The sequence below is a fragment of the Lynx rufus genome, unplaced genomic scaffold (genome assembly GCF_022079265.1).
Source record: "Lynx rufus isolate CCGP_SWC_20201006 ecotype Redwood Valley unplaced genomic scaffold, mLynRuf1.p SCAF_5, whole genome shotgun sequence".
NCBI lineage: Eukaryota > Metazoa > Chordata > Mammalia > Carnivora > Felidae > Lynx > Lynx rufus.
This window is the reverse complement of record NW_025814867.1, coordinates 54,288,340-54,308,456: the sequence shown is the minus strand read 5'-3', so window position 1 is coordinate 54,308,456 and position 20,117 is coordinate 54,288,340.

Here is a 20,117-nt window from a genome sequence, read left to right as displayed (position 1 = left end):
TCGGATCTCATAAAGAACAGCTGGGTTTCTTAGGAGGCGATGGCCCAGAGAAGTTCAGGCCTCTTTCCATTCTCTGGAAAGACCATCAGTCTGTGCAGAATAGGGTGTCCCCCACCTCTTGGGGGAATTTATTTATGACCTGGTCTGTAAGCTTCTGGGCAGGATGGGGTGGGGGAGGGGCTGCTCTTCCCTTCCCATTTCTCCTCTGCTCCTCCAAAATAACTCAAAGCCTTTAAGTTAATTACCTGTTAGCTAGGGGGAGTGCTCCTAATTTATATTAGCCTTTCAACCTCGCATCTTAAAGTTTGGTGTTTGCTGGTTAATTCTATGCACACCTTGCCCTCACCTAAGTGTCCTATTGTGAATCCCCTGCCTGTCACACACCCACGGGCTGGATCCACCCAGGTTACTCTGGAGTGGCTTGGCCACTCGGTGAATCAGGCTGTGCTCAAAGGTCAAAGGGACGGCTGGTCTCAGGTTCCGCCTCCCTCCAGAAAGCAGAGAAGGTATCTGATCAGAGGGGAAGATTGAGACAAGCAAGAAGCAAATGTATTATGATGGATGTGGAATATAGTGACACGGGGACATTCTTTTTTTTTTTTTAATTTTTTTTTAACATTTATTTTTATTTTTGAGACAGAGAGAGACAGAGCATGAACGGGGGAGGGGCAGAGAGAGAGGGAGACACAGAATCAGAAGCAGGCTCCAGGCTCTGAGCTGTCAGCCCAGAGCCCGACGCGGGGCTAGAACTCTCGGACCGCGAGATCGTGACCTGAGCTGAAGTCGGACGCTTAACCGACTAAGCCACCCAGGCGCCCCGAGACGGGGACATTCTTATTCTCTCAGTAGCTGGTGTGAAAATTCCTCTTTTGGTGGGGGGTGGGTGTTCCTTTATTCACAAAATAATTTTACAGGCATATATGGGGTAGCCTTAAAACCCTGGATGTGAATGCAGAAATGCTTAAAACTTTAGCATGCATCGACCCCCCTGGAGGGCTTGTTAAAACAGATTGTCAGTTCCTGCTCCCAGAGTTTCTGATGTGGTAGATCAGGGATAGGGCCTGAGAGTTTGCATTTCTAACACATTCTTGGGTGGTACTGATGCTGCTGACCCTGAGAGATTCAGGTAGAAGCTGCAGGACTGGATGATAAGGGGCCTTGTGAGACGTTGGGATCTAAGGGGCACAGGGCTGGAGATGGGGCCTCATTTCTATGCAGCACTGAGGACCACTGTCTAGCTGGGCCCACAGAGCAGTGGGGGTGGTGCAGCACCAGGACCAACCTCTAATGGCTTGCAAAGCAGTGAACTCTATTTAAGAGCTTGGAGGGAACAGTTTGGCCTCCCCAAATTTTGGGAACCATTGGCTTACAAGAAACAGGAGATTGCCTGAATAACTGAGGGGGAAGAATTTGGGGAAGGGAGGTTCAGGAGGAAATGAGAGCAGAGGGAGGCAAAGGAAGTGGCAGAATGCTGGGTACTGTACGATGCCGTCCTCCAAACCCTGGTAAGGACTTTCAAACATAACATTCGTTGGGTGAAGAGATTTCTTGTGCAAACCAGAAGTGGGGTTGAGCTCTGCCTTCTAGGACGACATGGGAGGTGAAATAGAGACATCACCCATGGGGACAAGGGGACTTAAAGCTAAATGCATGGCAGTTTTCAGAAATCTTGAGGAACCTTGAGAATTTTCCCAGGTGTTGGAAATTGAGGGTGGGAGGTAGTTTAAAGGAATTGCAGTTTAAAAAAAAAAGTTTATTTATTTATTTTTTTGGGGGGGGGGATTGAGGGACTGAGAGGGGGAAAGACAGAGAGAGAGGAGAAGAGAATCCCAAGCAGGCTCCGTGCTGTCAGCACAGAGCCTGATGTGGGTCTCAAACTCATGAATTGTGAGATCATGTCCTGAGCTGAAATCAAGAGTTGGATGATTAACTGACTAAGCTACTCAGGCGCCCCAGGAATTGCACTTTAAAACTCAACGGACAGGGGCCGGGGAGAGGGGGAATGGGTGATGGGCACTGAGGAGGGCACTTGTTGGGATAAGCACTGGGTGTTGTAAGTAAGCCACGAATCATGGGAATCTACCCCCAAAACCAAGAGCACACTGTATACACTGTATGTTAGCCAACTTGACTTTATATATATATATATATATATATATATATGACCTGTTCACAAAGTCCTTAAGTATGTTAAGTGCACTCTGCAAGTCTCCACTCACTGCATCTTTTGGTGCCTGGGAGAGACAGTGAGGCTTCCACTCTGAGTCCATTTCCCCCCTATTTGTGAATGTTGCCATGTAAGAAGATTTCTATACATCTCATACTATAACCAGTGGTCACTCTAAAGGGTAGGATTATTACGTTTTCTACTTTCTTCATTTCTGTACCAATGATTTTTTAAAAATGGGGAGTTTCATTACTTTTGCAATCAGAAAATATTTTTAAAAAGCCGATTTTATTTCATACTTGAGTCTTTGACCGTCTCCTGATCCTGGAGATTATTTTCTCACTTGAAACAGGAAAAAGGGTAAAACAGCTTTATCACATAAAGATGAAAACGGAAATAAAGTTTAAGTTTGCTGTGTCGATACTCAGCGGGTGCAGAGGAGTACCTTGCACGTGTGTGTTTGACACGGAACTGAACTAACCTGTTTTGTAACAAGTTTATTTTAACAAGCTTCTGACTGACACTTGTGATGGCTGCTGCCGTGTGGGCACACAGACCGCCCTTCCTGATGGCTGTGTCACCTTGTGGCACCACATGGCCCTCGGCTCACTGGCTCACAGTTCGGGGCTGGTTGCTAACAAAGATGAGAACATTTCAGTAACATTCAAAATGGTTCTCACACGGGACAGCACGTATAAATCCAGTTCAAGCAGGGACCGATGCTGACTTTGCTTTGTATTTCCAACTCCTTCAAATTTAAATGTTCAGAGTTTTCTTGTAAGAAACAAAATTGGTTTCATTATTTAGTTTTTTTCATCAGAAGTCCAGAAGATGTCTCGTTCATAAATAGCCTTCTTTCAAATCACTGTATGTACATGTATTTTTAAATAATAATTTATATTGGAAAGGCTATTAGGGTCCATCCCGGCCCCCTTGGCTAAGAAGACAGCATATAAGAATGTTGAGGAGTTTCTGGAAAAACTTTTCTTTCCTGGTAAAAGAGACAGCCATGACTGGCACTGCCCCTTCCTCCCTTTTTTTCTTTTTTCTTTTCTTTTCTTTTTTTTTAAGTTTATTTATTTATTTTGAGAGGGAGAGAGAGAGAGTGTGAGCAGGGCAGAGGCAGAGAGAGAGGGAGACACAGGCTCTGAGCTGTCAGCACAGAGCCCAACGCGGGCTTGAACGCACAAACCGAACCTCAAGATCACTGAGCCGAAGTTGGATGCTTAACCTAATGAGCCACCCAGGCACCCCAAGAGAGAGAGAATCTTAAGTAAGCTCCACAGCCCAACAAGGGGCTCCATCCGACAACCCTGGGATCACGACCTGAGCCAAAATCAAGAGAGGGACACTCAACTGACTGAGCCAGGTGTCTGAAGCTGGACCATCTTCCTGCCCCCTGAGGGAGAAGCTAAGAGAACTGCAGAGCGCTGGTCCCCATGTCGCAGAGCTGAGCCGCTGAATGAACACAGGCCACCACTTACCTCCAGGTTTCTTGTTATACGAGTAGATGAAAACCTTACTTGTCTAACACTTGTTAATCCTTACTTGGGAGCTGCTTTTCTGTTACTTGCAACCAAAATAATTCCTAATTTATTTAGAATCACATATGGGTGTTGTGGCAGACGGGAAAGCAAAGTGAGATGAGAAATGAGTAATACCCTTGGGTCCGGCAGGCCAGGAGTTGGTGCAGAAAGCTTAGCAGCAGGGGTGTCAGCGGCAGGATGAAAACTCCAGGGGAGTCAGCAGGGTGGGAGGCAACTGCTTCTCCAGACAAAATTACACACAAAGGCATACTCAGGCATACTGCATTTTCCATCCCTCACTCTTTCCCCTCCTTTCCCACCTATGCCCTGTACATAACCAGTCAATGACTAGTTTCTGGATTACATTTCCTGTGTTTCTTTTTGCACAAATGCGACGATACATGAATATTCTTACATACTCTTCTTTTTTTACATGAAAACTAGTGTACTGTAGATATTTTTCTGAACTTTGCTTTTTTCATTTGATGTTATATCCTGGAAATCACCATGTATCAGTTCATAAAGATCTTCCTCATTCTTTTTTTACAGCCGGTTACTACTCCACTAGATGGACGTTCTGTAATTTATTCAACCACTCTCTGTGAATAGGCATTTAGGTTGTTTCTAGTATTTTGCAAATACAAACAACTGCTAATGTGCCACAACATACAGCCTTGTACATATGTATTTTTATATTGTTGGAGGTGTCTCCTGAAGTAAATTCCTAGGATTGTTGGATCAAAAGATAAGTGCATATCTAGTTTTGTTAGATATTGCCATATTATGCTCCAAAAGGATCTGCATTCTCATCAGCAGTGTATGAGACTCACTAGAGCCTTATCACAGAATGTGCTGTCATAACTTTTAATTTCCCATGATATTTTACAGATATATACATGAGAAGTGTTATACAGAATTTGCATTTCTTTAAGTATGATTGACTTTGAATATCTTTTTTATGTGTAAGTGCCGTTTTTATATCTTTTGATATAAAGATATATGAATTGTCTGTTCGCATCTTTTCCCCAATTTTCTATCAGATATACGGTCATTTGTCCCTCAAATTTTAGTTCTTTATCTGTGAGGCTATTGGCCCTTTGTCTATGAAATATGTTGCAAATATTTCTCCCAGTTTTGCAGTTGTCTTTTGTCTTTGTTTATGGTGGGTTTGCCATGCCAAGTTTTTTATTTTTATGTAGTGAAATTTATCAATATTTTCTTTAATTGCCTCTAGATTTTGAATCATTAGAAAGCCCTTCCCTGGGGTGCCTGGGTGGCTCAGTCGGTTGAGTGCCCAACTCTTGATTTCAGCTGAGGTCATGAAGATCTCACTGTTCATGAGATAGAGCCCCACTTTGGGCTCTGTGCTAACAGTGCAGAGCCTGCTTGGGACTCTCTCTCTCCCTCCCTTGCTTGCTGTCTCTCAAAATAAATAAATAAACTTAAAAAAAAAGAAATATTCTTTTAAAAAAAGGAAAGCTTTTCCCTGCTTGGAGTATGAAGAGATATTCACCCACATTTTTGTGTAATACATGCATGGTTTAATTTTTATTTTATTTAGACTCTTAATCCATTTGGAATTTATTCCTATGTATGATGAGAGGTATGGATATAATTTTATCTCTTTCCAATTGGCTAATTAATTGTCACAGCAGCATTTATTTAAAAATCCATCTTTGCCTCAGTAATTTAAGATGCCAACTTTATTATATACTAAATTTCATATGCATCTGAAACTATTTCAGGACCTTCTAGTCTAGGTGTCATCAAACTTTTTCTTCAAGTGCTACATAGTAGGTATTTAGGCTTGTAGGCCCTTAAGTCTCTGCTGTTTTAGGGCAAAACCAGCCATAGACAATGCCATAACATTGTCTATGCGAAAACAGCCATAGTTTTCTGACCCCTGTTGTAGATTATCCCACTGGTCTATTTGTCTATTTTTGCATCCTAATTCATTCTTTTAATATAAAGGCTTTTTAATATGCTGTAATGTCTGGTAGGGCTAGTTTTCCCCTGCTGAATTCTTTTTAAAAACAAATATAAGGGATGCCTGGGTGGATCAGTTAAGTTGGTTAAGCATCAGACTCTTGGTTTCAGCTCAGGTCATGAAGATCTCACCATTTGTGAGATTGAGCCCCACATTGGGCTCTGTGCTGACAGCACAGAGCCTGGTTGGGATTTTCTCTCCCTCTCTCTCTGCCCCTCCCTGCTCATGCTCTCTCTCTCTCTCTCTCCCTCAAAATAAATAAACTTAATAAAATAAAATAAAATAAAATAAAATAAAATAAAATAACAAATATAAAATAGACCAGTGGAAAGATGCACCTATTTAATGTTTTTGGTTTTTTTTTGTTTGTTTGTTTGTTTGTTTTTTGGTCTAGTTCATAGACCTTTTTTTTTTGTCCTTTGTGTCTACTTTTTAGATTTATTATGGCTTGTTTTTTCTAACTTCTTTTTTTTAAATATGAAATTTATTGTCAAATTGGTTTCCATACAACACCCAGTGCTCAGAGGTGCCCTCCTCAATGCCCATCACCCACTTTCCCCTCCCTCCCACCCCCATCAACCCTCAGTTTATTCTCAGTTTTTAAGAGTCATAGACTAACTTTAAAAACAGTTTCCAGAGGTGTCTCAGTGTCTCAGTCGGTTGAGCGTCCAACTTTGGCTCAGGTCTTGATCTCACAGTTTGTGAGTGTGAGCTCCACATCAGATTCTGTGTCTCCCCCTCTCTCTGCCCCTTCCCTGCTCACACTCTTTCTCTCTCAAAGATAAATAAACACCAAAAAAAAAAAAAATTATATGTAAAAAAAAAGTTTCCAAAGAAGAGTTCCATAGATGCTTTGAGCAATGTTAGTGTAATCACTCGAGTCTCCCGAGGTAACTTAGAGGCCTGGCACTGATCTGAATGCATCTGGTATGGATTGTTAAAAAGTTAAGTCATACAACCTACTTTATGGTTACAAATGTTCCATGCATATTTAAAAAATGGAAGTAAAAAAGATCTGCTGAGAAAATATTTTGCAATGTTATAGTAATCATCGAGGAAATCTGAAATATTCTGGGATGTTACAACCAGAGCTAGAAGGAGCTTCGGCAAGAATTTCTCCCCCTGTGGTAACTACCTTGCCAGCTGCAAATGATATGTCATTCTTCATAATCTAAGATCATTTGAGTTATAAAAATAATCCTGTCAATCATCTCTGACTTACTAATGGATCATTCTTCAGGTGAATAGTTTTAAATAGTAGAAAGCTTCCCAGTTTTATAAGATCCAGATCCTTGTTCTGTGGGAAATGTTAGCTACTCGTTTTTGGTAACCTGGTCATTAATATGGCAGTACTTACTTTAGTCAATCCTGCAGCTGGATGGAGTAGGTTTTAAGAACAGGGATTCAGAAGTTGTGAGTGAATAGGAAGTTTATATAACACACTAAAAACTGCTAGGAACCAAAAGCACTGAACTGTAGTCAAGCACGGTCTCCCCATATATGTGAGTTTCATGGTTTTGACAGCTATGTAATTTTTACTGAAAAGGAAAAATTATCCTTATAAAGGCACAAAGTGGGTTATTTTTTATAAACGCATGACTCACTTTTGGTTGCCATCAAGTGGGTACAGGATGAAAACCACAGTGTCCCTTCAGTTGATGCCAGAATTACTTTTAGAGAAGGAACGTTTTATCACTCATTGTAGGAAAAGTGACTTATTCTGTGAGTATGGAAGTCAGAAGCTTATAAAATAAGAAATGGCTGGAGTGCCTGGGTGGCTCAGTTGGTTAAGCGTCCTACTCTTGGTTTCAGCTCAGGTCACAATCTCATGATTTTGTGAGATCGAGCCCCATGTCGGGTTCTGAGCTGGCAGCGTGGAGCCTGCTTGGGATCCTCTCTCTGCCTCTCTCCTGCTCATGCTGTCTCTGTCTCTCTCAAAAATAAATAAACTTTAAAAAAAAAAAACATTTAAGCTGTTCTCTATGCAGAAAGTGAGTAGATGGTGATTGGAAGTGAGGTCCAGTGAAACCAGGGAGGCAAGGCCATGTGTGGTGGACAGGGCAGTCTGCTGAAGCCATCACGAGCTGGCAGACATCACTGCCAACATTGTGCCCCTGGAACAAACATCTTTTTGTTTAAGAGTAATAGATCTCCAATTGTTCATGGAAGGTGGTGGAGATTGTGACTTTTGTTTTCAATGCAACGTGACTGATAATTTGAACAGGAACGTATCAACTACATAGCAAACTTTAAAAATTTTGTTCTTTGGGGAAGGTTCCTTTAAATGCACTCAGTGGGGAAAGTTCTTCCCATGATCCTGGAGGAAAATGCCAATAGGCCTGAATGTTCTGGTTGGCTACACACACACGGTTTGGTACCAGAAGTCCCGGGGTTCCTTTAAATTACAAAACACAGTCTCATTTCAACAATTAGTCCCATTTGTCCAAGTTTCTAACTTCCGTTGAAACTGCACGCTACTCCCTCCTCCTCCGATCCTGCTCCAGGAGGCCCGGTGACTCCTGGGAAGGTACAGGGCTGGCTTCTTTATAAATTACCTCCTCTCACCCACCTCCACCCCCAGCTATGTACTATCTCGTACTATCTCTAATCTTTCCTGTGTCGGGGCTAGGGTGGAAGGGAGGGAAAGTTCTCACCTGACTGATGCTATGGGAAACCTGTGAATTCTCTGGGCCTGGGAGATGTTTGAAGCGGATTCTTTTCTCATGGAGACTCTTTTGCAGCTCTTTGGAGACTTTGGAGCTCTTTCATCAGCTCTTTGGAGTCTATCCGTGGGGGCTTCTCACAGGGACCTTGCTGGGCTGGTGGATGTATTCCCCTCTAGCTCCTCCTTTACTCTTTCTGCAGCCTCTAGGAGTGCCAGGACACTTCCAGCCCTTCCCTGCTGAGATTCCTCTGCCCGTCCGGTTGGCACAGTGGGCAGGACCTTAGGCAACCCCGTACCGGCTCCTCTGATCCTTGGGGACACTTGTGCTTCCGTAGCGCCCACCACCTCTGAGACGGCAGCCCAGTTCTTCTCATGCTGGCGGTCACTGCTCAGATTTCTGTGGGACTTAGTAAATGCCAGTCCACTCCCACCCTGCAGGGCAGGGCATAGTTGAGCCCTTCTCACCAGCCTGGTGGTGAGGAGCAGACACTAGGTGAGAGAGGCGTGTATCAAAGTAGCCCCACAGACCTTTATAAAGGGAATCCTCACATATCATCTCCCAGCCCTGCACACCTTCTCCGGAGGTGAGAGGTTAATACTCCTCACCAGTTCTCAAAACCCCTGTATTCCCTAAGTTCTCCAGGGTGGTCTGCCTCCTGGTTCAGTTTGGTATTTAATATCTTGTATCTTGAAGCTATAACTGAAATTTCTCTTTTATGTTTACTTATTTATTTTGAGAGTGAGAGCGAGAGAGAGAGAGAGAGAGAGAGCGCGCACAAGTAGGGGAGGAGCAGAGAAAGGGAGAGAGAGAGTCCCAAGTGGGTTCTGTGCTGTCAGCACAGAGCAGGACGGGACTTGGTCCCACAAACTGTAAGATCATGACCTGAACCAAAACTGAGAGTTGGACACTTAATGGGTCCACCCAGGCACCCCTGAAGCTGTAACTGAAATTTCTAATACAAAAGCCATTTCGGGAAAAGTAATTTTTTGGCTGGGGAAGAGGAAATTGGTCAGATTCGGACCTAATACCTTAGCAGCCAGCCACAAATAGATATAATTATTTAACTTTCGTAGATATGTGAACCATAGTCTAGCTGTGGAAAAAAAACTTTTTCCCGGGCCTGAGATCTGAGAGAAATTTGCCACAGAGACGTACTGATCATTGTTTTTAACAATTTTTCTAGGTTTATTTTTATTTATTTTGAGAGAGAGATAGCATGTGGGGGAGGTGCAGAGACAGAGGGAGACAGAATCCCAAGCAGACTCAGTGCTGTCAGCACAGAGCTGACGTGGGGCTCAAACTTATAAACTGAGATTCTGACCTGAGCCAAAATCAAGAGTCAGTTGCTTAACTAGCAAAGCCACCCAGGCACCCCCTGATCATTGTTCTTTTTCGCTTGTTTTTATTTTTATTTTTAAAGTTTAGTTATTTTTGAGAGAGAGAGAAAGAGAGAGAGAGAGAGAGAGCACAAATGGGGGAGGGGCAGAGAGAGAGAACGAGAGAGGGAGATACAGAATCCAAAGCAGGCTCCAGGCTCTGAGCTGTCAGCACAGAGCCTGACATGGGGCTCGAACCCACCAAATGTGAGATCATGACCTGAGCCGAAATCGATGCTTAACTGACTGAGCCACCCAGGTGCCCCCTGATCATTGTTTTTAATCATGATTCTTTGACAGATGAAAACGTTTTTAATTACACAATGATGTATATTAATCATCCTCTGATGATGTGAAATGGCCTTTGGATGGGGCTTCAGAAAGTTTACTGTGGCCTTGAATCTGCTGTGAACTTGCTGTGTCACCTTGAACAAGGCACCTCTCTTTTGGGCCTCACTTTATTCTGCTGAAAATAAGAGATGATCCCTGGGATTCATTACCTAGTTTTCTGTGAGTCTGTGAAGCCCTCAACACTGTATATGTGACAAGTACAATGTTCAGGGATCTTAGTAGGAAGGTATGGTGGGTTAACATGTGTCCACATCTTAGCACCCAGAACCTGAGAAATGTGACCTAATTCGGAAAAAAGGTCTTTGCAGATATAATTAAGAATCTTGAGGGGCGCCTGGGTGGCTCAGTCGGTTAGGTGTCCGACTTCGGCTCAGGTCATGATCCTGTGGTTCACAAGTTCAAGCCCCAAGTCGGGCTCTGTGCTGACCGCTCAGAGCCTGGAGCCTGCTTCTGATTCTGTGTCTCCCTCTCTCTCTGCCCCTCCCCCATTCATGCTCTGTCTCTGTCTCAAAAAATAAATGTTAAAGAAAAAAATTAAAAAAAAAAAAGAATCTTGAGATGAGGGTGCGTCTGGGTGGCTCAGTCAGTTGAGCACCTGACTTTGGCTCAGGTCATTATCTCACGGTTCGTGAGTTCCAGCCCCATGTCGGGCTCTGTGCTGGCAGCTCAGAACCTGGTGCCTGCTTTGGATTCTGTGTCTTCCTCTCTCTGTGTCCCTCCCCTGCTTGTGCTCTGTCTCTCTTTCAAAAAAATAAGCAACTATTTTATAGGGTGGAAGAAAAGAAGAAAAAGAAGAAAAGAAGAAGAAGAAGAAAAAAGAAGTAAAGAAGAAAAAAATAGTAACTATTTTATAGGGTGGTTGTGAAGATGAAGTGAGATAGATACTAAATGACTTCGTCCAGTGCCTGGTTCAGAGTCCTAGTCCTTCTCCTTTAAAAGAAAACAGGGCAGTGTCTCAGCGGAGGATTTAAACAACAGGGGTGTGTTATTCCCTGCCTCTAAAACTTAAAAGAGAACGTTTCTTGATTTTTCAGCTGTGATGCCAGCTGTGGTGGGAAGGCGTCAGCCAATCCCAGACTTATCTTGCCATTCTGAGTACCGGTGACAGAGGCCATAACCTGGAAAGGTTGTGTAGTACAGCCATGATTCAAGGAGATCTAACTATCTCCTTGAATAGTCGCGGTCAGCCACTCTGATTTGTGTCTACTGTAGAAACCTCTCTCTGGATCACATACGTGCAGCTCCAACTACCTGGTCACCAGTCACCAGCAACCTGGGGCGTCCTGCAGCGTCAGGTCTGGGCCCCTTGGATGATCGCTGTACATTACAGTTTATCTGATACTACATTTAACTCTACTATATCTGTGGATTAGCTTGTTTAGGCAAATAGGACCTGTGTTCTTAGCATCTTGCATGCTGTACATTTATTAGGCAAATAATAAAAATTAGTTTGATGAAATTAGAGAATCATACAAGACTGAAGCAAAATCAAAATTAAAATTCTATGAATGAGTTACAGGAAAACATTCTTAAAATTAAAGAAGTTTGGATAATGAAAATAAATGTGATGATGGCATAACAATTACAAACAGAATGTCCTAGAAAGGTGCCTAAATTAAGAGATTCCCAAATTTATGTAAGGTTACAGACACCCTTTAAGGTTAAAATTGAGCATTTAAGAAAAGTTAGTGGCATATGGTCCACTTCTGGGTATCTGTGTGAAGAAAACAAACACCATTTCAAAAAGGTATCTGTACCCCATGTTCATTGCAGCATTTTTTACAATAGCCAAGGTATGGTTGCAAACTAAGTATCCGTTGGTGGATAATGGCTAAAGATGTTATGAGATATATAAATATATAATGGAGTATTATTCAGCTATAAAAAAGAAGGAAATCTTGCCATTTGAGACAAAATACATGGATCTTGAGGGCATCATGCTAAGTGAAATAAGTCAGTGGAGAAAGACACATACTGAAAGATCTCACTTACATGTGGAATCTAACTCTCCTCCCTCCCCCAAACACAAACAATCCCCTTGAAAATGCCAAACTCATAGATACAGAGAATAGGTGGGTTGTTGCCAGAAGTAGAAGGTTGGCGGGGGGCTGGGGGGGGGGGGGTGGTGCAAAATGGGTGAAGAGAGTCAAAAGGTACAAACTTCCAGTTTATAAAACAAATAAGTCCTGGGGATGTAACATACAGCATGGTGACTATAGTTAATAATACTCTATTGTGTATTTAAAAGTTGCTAAGAGAGTAGATCTTAAAAATTCACATCGTGGGGTGCCTGGGTGGCTCAGTTGGTTAAGCATCCGACTTCAGCTCAGGTCATGATCTCGCGGTCTGTGAGTTTGAGCCCCGAGTCGGGCTCTGTGCTGACAGTTCAGAGCCGGGAGCCTGCTTTGGATTCTGTGTCTCCCTCTCTCTCTGACCCTCCCCTGTTCATGCTCTGTCTCTCTCTGTCTCAAAAATAAATAAACATTAAAAAAAATTAAGTAAAATAAAATAAAATAAAAAAATTAAAAAAAATTCACATTGTAAGAAAAAAATCGTAACTGCGTGGTGATGGATGTTAACTTATTGCAGTGATCATTTTGCAATATGTGCAAATATTAAATCATTATATTGTACACCTGAAACTAATATAATGTTCTATATCAATTATATCTCAATTTTTTGAAAGCTGATGGCTCCCAAAAGGTGGCATTTGAAATAAAATTCTTCTTTTATTTTTTAAGTTTATTTATTTTGAGAGAGAAAAAACATGAGAGGGGAAGGGTCAAAGAGAGAGGGAGAGAGAGAATCCCAAGCAGGCTCTTGATCTCACGAACCTTGAGATCATGACCTGAGCAGAAAACAGGAGTCAGACACTTAAGTGATTGGGCCACCTGGGCACCACTGAAATAAAATGATTCTTAGTGATAAAAAGTAAATGAAAGGGAGACTAATTAGGATTAATTAGAGATACAGCTGGAAAGGGCTGTGTGAAAATAAATTCTATGTCTGTCTGAGTGTTTAAAATTGCATAGGTAATATCTTTTTAGGTAGTAGTATTAAATTTGGGCTCAAACTCAGCATTAAGGCCATCATGACAACGATGCCCACATGGTTGGTAGATTTTTTTTCCTCTGAAAATGAGGTTTTGCAGCTAACGTGAACTTCTCTGGACTGTTAGGAAACCCTCCTCACTCTTGTCCTCAATGCGCTGCCGCTGCCGCTGTAATCACGGTACCAGCTGCTGCTGTGCTTTCCTTGAAGGCCTAGAGACGAACCACAGGTGCCTCCCGACGTTGGGAAATCACAGGTTGTCTTTATCATAACACTGATGAGGGCAATGCAATGGGAGACAACAGGGGGCTGTTTAAATTCTGTAGCTATTAAGATCCCAAATCAGAGAGCGTTTGAGCTCGCCTGTAGGGCACTTCTCTGTGACTGCGGCCTTCTCTTTTGGTGCTTGAGACCGAGAATGTCTGAGCAGGGAACCTTAACTTGAGCACCAAAGATTGACATAAAGTTCATGTTTCGTCGCTTCCTCTTCAGATAACCTGTTAATAATGGCACAGATTTATCATCTTTGATCCTTTTCCTGTATTCTGTCAAAAGGAGATTGATGTAAGTATATAGGCAGAGACCCAAAGAAGCTCAACTTTCTCCCTCCCTCCCTCCCTTTTTTTTGGTAGGTGAGCACTTTATCACCTCAGATTTTTCAGCTTATGGATTTTAAGTATGTACTTCTGCATCTGAATGTTTCCTTCTATCCAACCTTTCCAGGCCAACATTATCTTGTGTAGAGTGCACGGGGCACAGCTCACAAACCCAGGTATGGCAAGTTGACTGTCACTGCTGAGGCTGCCATTGTTTGGCTCCTAAAGCTCTCTGCCACTTCCCGGCCGTGCTGAGTTACAGAAATCTTTGGCAGAGTTGGGAACCCATGGGCCTCTAAGCCAGTCTCCCTGCAGAAATGGATGTAGCCCTTTTAGTTAGGTGCAATAGCTTCTTTATTAGGACCTGAGTAATCTGTAGTTTAAAGTGGCTGTCAGACTTCTTTCTGCTTCTCCCAAACATTCAGCCTCTTCCCTTATACGTTATTTTCCTCAATGGGCTGAGACTCTTTGGAAAACAGAAGCCAGTTAGGTCTAATAGGAGCTCCTTCTGCTCTCTTGCTGTAGAATTCTTTTCAGGTAAGGAGGTAGAGGGAAAGACACAGGTGGAAAATTGAGTAGCTCAAAGCACTATTTAGTCACAGTAACTAATTCTAGAGATGACACTAAAAATTAAAAAAAAAATTTGATCAAGACTGTTATCCATAGAGTTTAGATTCACAGCAGAATTGAGGGGAAGGTACAGAGATTTCTTGTATATTTCCTGAACCACACCTACCATACATAGCCTCCACCATTACCAACATCCTCCACCACAGTGTTACTGATGAGAGATAGAAGCAGAAAAACGTTCACCTTTAGCCCAGTTGGCTGACCTGTAGCCACAGGTCCTGTCCCTGTGCTACGTCAATAAACTTACTAAGTTGCACCATACAATGTCTTAAGAATTCTTTCTTGGCAGTTGTGCTCCACAATCCCACGGTATTTTTGGTGGCCTGTATGGGGACAACGGGGTGAATCCAAGAGCATCAGTGCAACTTGGTAAGTCTTCTTTACCCCCAGTCTTTGTTTCCTTCCTGTTTTTTTTTTTTTTTCTTTATCAGAGATGTCCTGAGTAGTTTGACCCTTTGGAACATGTCTTGTTTGAGTGCTCAAGAGAGAACCTCTTGCCTGTGGCCACACTGTGGGGAGGAATGGACTCTTGCTTCCTGACTATTACCTCAGCCCTAACAGCACTAAGCTCAGAAATCAGATTCTCCTTGTTTTTTTTTCTGTTCTTTTAATGCATGTATTCTTGTCAGGCACAGGACAGCCACATGTGTCATTAGGATGTCCACCTATCTCAAGACTTCTGTGTAAGGTTTCCTCCTAAATAACTCGATGAGCATAAAATCCAAGATAGGTCTGACTGCATGCTTCCCGAAAAGGATTGGCCAGAACTATTACCCAGTTGGGACACTCACCCAATAGGGGACTGCTCCCTTGGGACTGGATCATGGATAAAGCTCATGGATCGTGGATAAAGCCTGGATTAGATAGAAGTTCCATACTTTTGTTTTTTTCCATGTCTCTCATTTGTCCTTAACCCATGGGTTGTTTGGCGTTCTTGATCCTGCTCTCTAGATTGAAAGTACTTCTAGCTTAGATACAGGATAACTTAATATGATGTAAAATAGCTGCCCCTTCTTGGCAAAGTCCAGGACCTTTACCCTATCCATTAGTACTAGATCTAGAGGCTTACAAAGGGTATTATTATTGGTCATCAAATATATCAACTCCCCCAAAATGGAAAGAGGCAGCCCCAGTCTCTACATAGTTTCAGTCCATTCACTGGCACCCATGGTAGTCTAGAATGCAAAGGGGAAGTGAAGGGAGGTCGACATCCCTTCTCATGTAGTACAAAGTTATCAGAGTAGTTGAGAAAGAGGGATGCCTCCCACCACTTGGAACCCCAGGACCTTTGGCAATATTCCTAATGGGATCCAGTCAGAAGCTGAGGGGGATTTTGGTAATGGACTCCTACTTAGTTGAGGTACTCTCCTAGTTTTGTAGGAATTGACTATGGGATCAACTTCCTCAATTTCAATTCCCCTTTGGGCCGTCTCCTAACACATTGGAGTCAAGTTGGACAACAGGATTTAAAGAAGAAGTTCCCATCTTCTTTTGTAATAATGCCTGGCCTCAATATTCTCTGGAGGATGATGAAAAATGGCCCATTAATGGGTCCTTAAATTTCAATACTATTTACCAATGGGACCTTTTTTTGTAGGTGTCAGGGAAAATGGTCTGAAATCCCATATGGTCAGGCCTTTATGGCCCTGTACCAAAACCTTGATCTGTCCATAGTCCTCTAGGGGGCCTAAGGATACCCCCTTATCCTTAGGGATATGGATATGACCCTCCCACCCTGAAGCTGCCTCAGGCCCTTCTACTTCTGTTAATCTGCCACCTTCTCTGTGTTCTGTCCTGTTCTCTCTGTGTCCCACCCCCTGCCCAGGTTGCTGCTAAGATCCTGTACCTGCCTCCCTCTGTTTTTGCCGAATCACTCATCTCCTCTTTGTTTGCTTCTTTTGTGTGTCAAATCTGGAATATATCTTGAGAGGACTGGATGAATGTTGCCTGACTCTTGATATACGTGGGGTTTCCTGCCTCCTCTATTTCCCAGGCTAATGGCTATAATAATTGGAGTCGAATGTCTGGTTAGTCTACCTCGGGACAGGGACTTTAAGGAATATTCCCAAGCAGATGCTGAAACTCTGTTCGTTTCCTGGAGGTTCCCTGTCTTTTCCAGCCTGGCATGGATTGCTTATTTTCACTTTTTGTGTGTGGAAAGAAAATGTGTGTCTGTTCATCTGTCCAAGCTGACAAGCTTTAGGACCATGAGTCCTCTTTCTTGGCACCCCCCCCCCCTGCCCCCCCCCCCCCCCCCCCCCGGGCTTTTATCCACCTCCCCACCTCCAGCCTTCCTGGCCTAACCTCACTTCTTCTGCAGTCCCTCCCCTTCCCCCCATTTCTGCACCATCATGCACGGGGCTTGCATAACCTGCTCCTATACCATCCCCAGGCCTCCCGTGCCAATGGCTCCTGCTCCCCTACCCTCGCTATCAAGGAACAAAGAGCACCCCTCCCTGCACTTAAACTGCCCACTTCATTTCCCTACTGGTGCCCCAGGTGAAAATTCATAGTGAGGAACAAATTGATTAACTTTTAGCTGGCCCCAGGTGCAACATAGTAACCTAATTTAAATTTGTTAGTTTAATTAAGATAGACATGTCTTTAGAGTTACCAGCATTAAATGTAAAACTTGTATCCTACCAAGGCTTACTAAAGTGCAAATAAGCTCATGTTATGTCTGTTGCAATCTGTCAGGAAAAGATGGCTTACTACGATAGCTAAATTTGTGTGTCTCGAAGTTCTCATGGGTAATCGTTAAAATAGCTGTCAGGGGCGCCTGGGTGGCTCAGTCGGTTAAGCGTCCGACTTCAGCTCAGGTCATGATCTCGAGGTCCGTGAGTTCGAGCCCCGCGTCGGGCTCTGTGCTGACAGCTCAGAGCCTGGAGCCTGTTTCCGATTCTGTGTCTCCCTCTCTCTGCCCCTCCCCCGTTCATGCTCTGTCTCTCTCTGTCTCAAAAATAAATAAATGTTAAAAAAAAAAAAATAAAATAGCTGTCAAAATATTTGGGAAATTGGAGCTTTAAAGTTTGTCTAAGTTAGATGACAAATTGGGTTAAACTCGGATATCTAAGTCTTTTCCAAATAAGACAGAATACGAAAGTATTGGTTACTGATTGTAGGTTTGTCTGCTTTTACCTTCTTATTGCAGAGAAACTGAGGATACTTGGGTCTGTCGGTAAACGTGCTTTATGCTTTATTGAGAGATCATAGTATGGAAGAACATGTTTTAAGAAATTATGAAATAGGGGCGCCTGGGTGGCGCAGTCGGTTAAGCGTCCGACTTCAGCCAGGTCACGATCTCGCGGTCCGTGAGTTCGAGCCCCGCATCGGGCTCTGGGCTGATGGCTCAGAGCCTGGAGCCTGTTTCCGATTCTGTGTCTCCCTCTCTGTCTGCCCCTCCCCCGTTCATGCTCTGTCTCTCTCTGTCCCAAAAATAAATAAACGTTGAAAAAAAAAAATTAAAAAAAAAAAAAGAAATTATGAAATATATTTACAAATTTCATATCTAAAGAATTCTGGTATAGCAGTTTGCAATTGGTTACTACTTAATTTTCACTGGACACTAAAATTTCTAAGAGTTAAAATTCTGCTAAATGTCATGAAGACTGATGGAAGTAAGAGAAGCAACTCTGTGCAAGAAAAGATGTGTTTTTAATAAGAAAGACAAAAGGAGTGGAAATACATAGGACATAGGAAATACTTAGGACAAAATCTGAATGAAAAAGGAAGTTGTAGAAAGTTTGTAAGAGAAATCTTTGGAAAAGAATTTTATATGTGGTCAGTACTAAGGTTGAAATGAATGGATTTTAAAAGTATACTGGTGTAGGATTGAAATTCTGCTTTCCTCTCTGTTAAAATGACAGTTTTCAGAGCTCCTGGGTGGCTCAGTTGGTTAAGCATCCAGCTTCAGTTCAGGTCATGACCTTGCAGCAGTTTGTGAGTTCGAGCCCCATATCGGGCTCTGTGCTGACAGCTCAGAGCCTGGAGCCTGCTTTGGATTCTGTGTCTCCTCTCTCTCTGCTCCTCCCCTGCTCACACTCTGTCTCTCTCCCAAAAGCAAACATTAAACACATTTTTTTTTAAATAAAAAAAATAAAATGACAGTTTTCTTAGATTGTTGGACTGCTCTTGATAAGAATATGTAAACAAAGTTTTTTCTTCTCTTTACTTCATCTGCCCAGAAAACCAAACTTCTGTGTTTTGCCTTTTTAGGTCTTTGATTACTTAAGAAAGTTAAAACTTCTCAATGTTAAAGGAGTTAAGTTTTACTAACAATTGTATAATCTTTTGTAGAATCCCTTATTGCCACCTTGGTTAAATGTAAATATTGAATTTTTAATGATCTATAATCCAATTGAGGCATTCGCTTTAAAACTTTCTGAGGTTTTGGGGTGCCTGGGTGGCGCAGTCGGTTAAGCGTCCGACTTCAGCCAGATCACGATCTCGCGCTCCGTGAGTTCGAGCCCCGCGTCAGGCTCTGGGCTGATGGCTCAGAGCCTGGAGCCTGCTTCCGATTCTGTGTCTCCCTCTCTCTCTGCCCCTCCCCCGTTCATGCTCTGTCTCTCTCTGTCCCAAAAATAAATAAACGTTGAAAAAAAAATTAAAAAAAAAAATTAAAAAAAAAAACTTTCTGAGGTTTTTAACAAAATCCCCTCAGATTTGAATTGTAAATGAAGTCTTTTTTACTAAATAGGCTTGTTTATTTTGTATGTTAAGTACTTGGAAAGCACTGTCAAACCAATAATAATTAGTCTTAGGTTGTTGCTCCAACTATTCTAGAAAATATATGAAATTCCTGAAGTTTTAATATCTGCTGGTATAAGGTCATTACTTGAATTATTGAAATGTGCATTACAAAAATAACCGGATTTCCTTTTCAAATGAGCTCTCATATCAGATCTTTAACCGTGTCCATTTCTGAGTTGTTTGTGTGTTTGTTTTTTGGTCATTTATGGTTATTGTTCTGATGCACTTGCAAAATCTGTTTTGTCTTCAAGGAGATTCATAAAAAGGACTTTTGACAAATACAGGTTTTTGATACCTGTAAAATCATAAAACTGAACTGGGTAAGAATTTCCAGAAGTAATGGGAAAGTTGCATTCAAACTGAGCAAAAATTAATAACATAGGACTGAATTAACTGAGAAAGATGATAAAATATTCCATTATGGACAAATGGAAGCATTTAATTTTTTTTCCCTACCTGAACCTTCTAGAATTCAGAAACTGAGTATTCTTTCTTCCATGGCAATTATAATTATTTTTGTACATTGAATAAGCATCTATTCTTCTTGTAATAGTACACCACCGGAAACATTGGTTAGATTACCAAGGCTTTGACTGGAATGTCATATTTGAGAAAGACATGCAGAGACTGAGGTATGACCAGACAGCTCTAAGGAATTAATGCTGAGTTTATGGAGCCAATAAAGCTCCTTGAGAATGTTAGCCTGATACCTTGCTTACAGAGTTCCCAGCAACCTTAACAGGTGAGTAGAGAATGTTACTTCCTGCATGGTGCAAGAAACCTCAGGATATTTTGAGGACCTTGAGAAGAGGGATACACCCAAATCTATAGGTATTGCAGGAAAGTCTGATGGCAAATATTTAGCTTGGCTCTGGCCTCAAGAGGCTATTAAAAGTTTAATCTAAAGATTCCTTATAGGGGCACCTGGGTGGTTTAGTCAGTTAAAAGTTTGACTCTTGCTTTTGAGTCAGGTCATGATCTCACAGTTCATGGGATTGAGCCCCCCATCAGGCTCCCT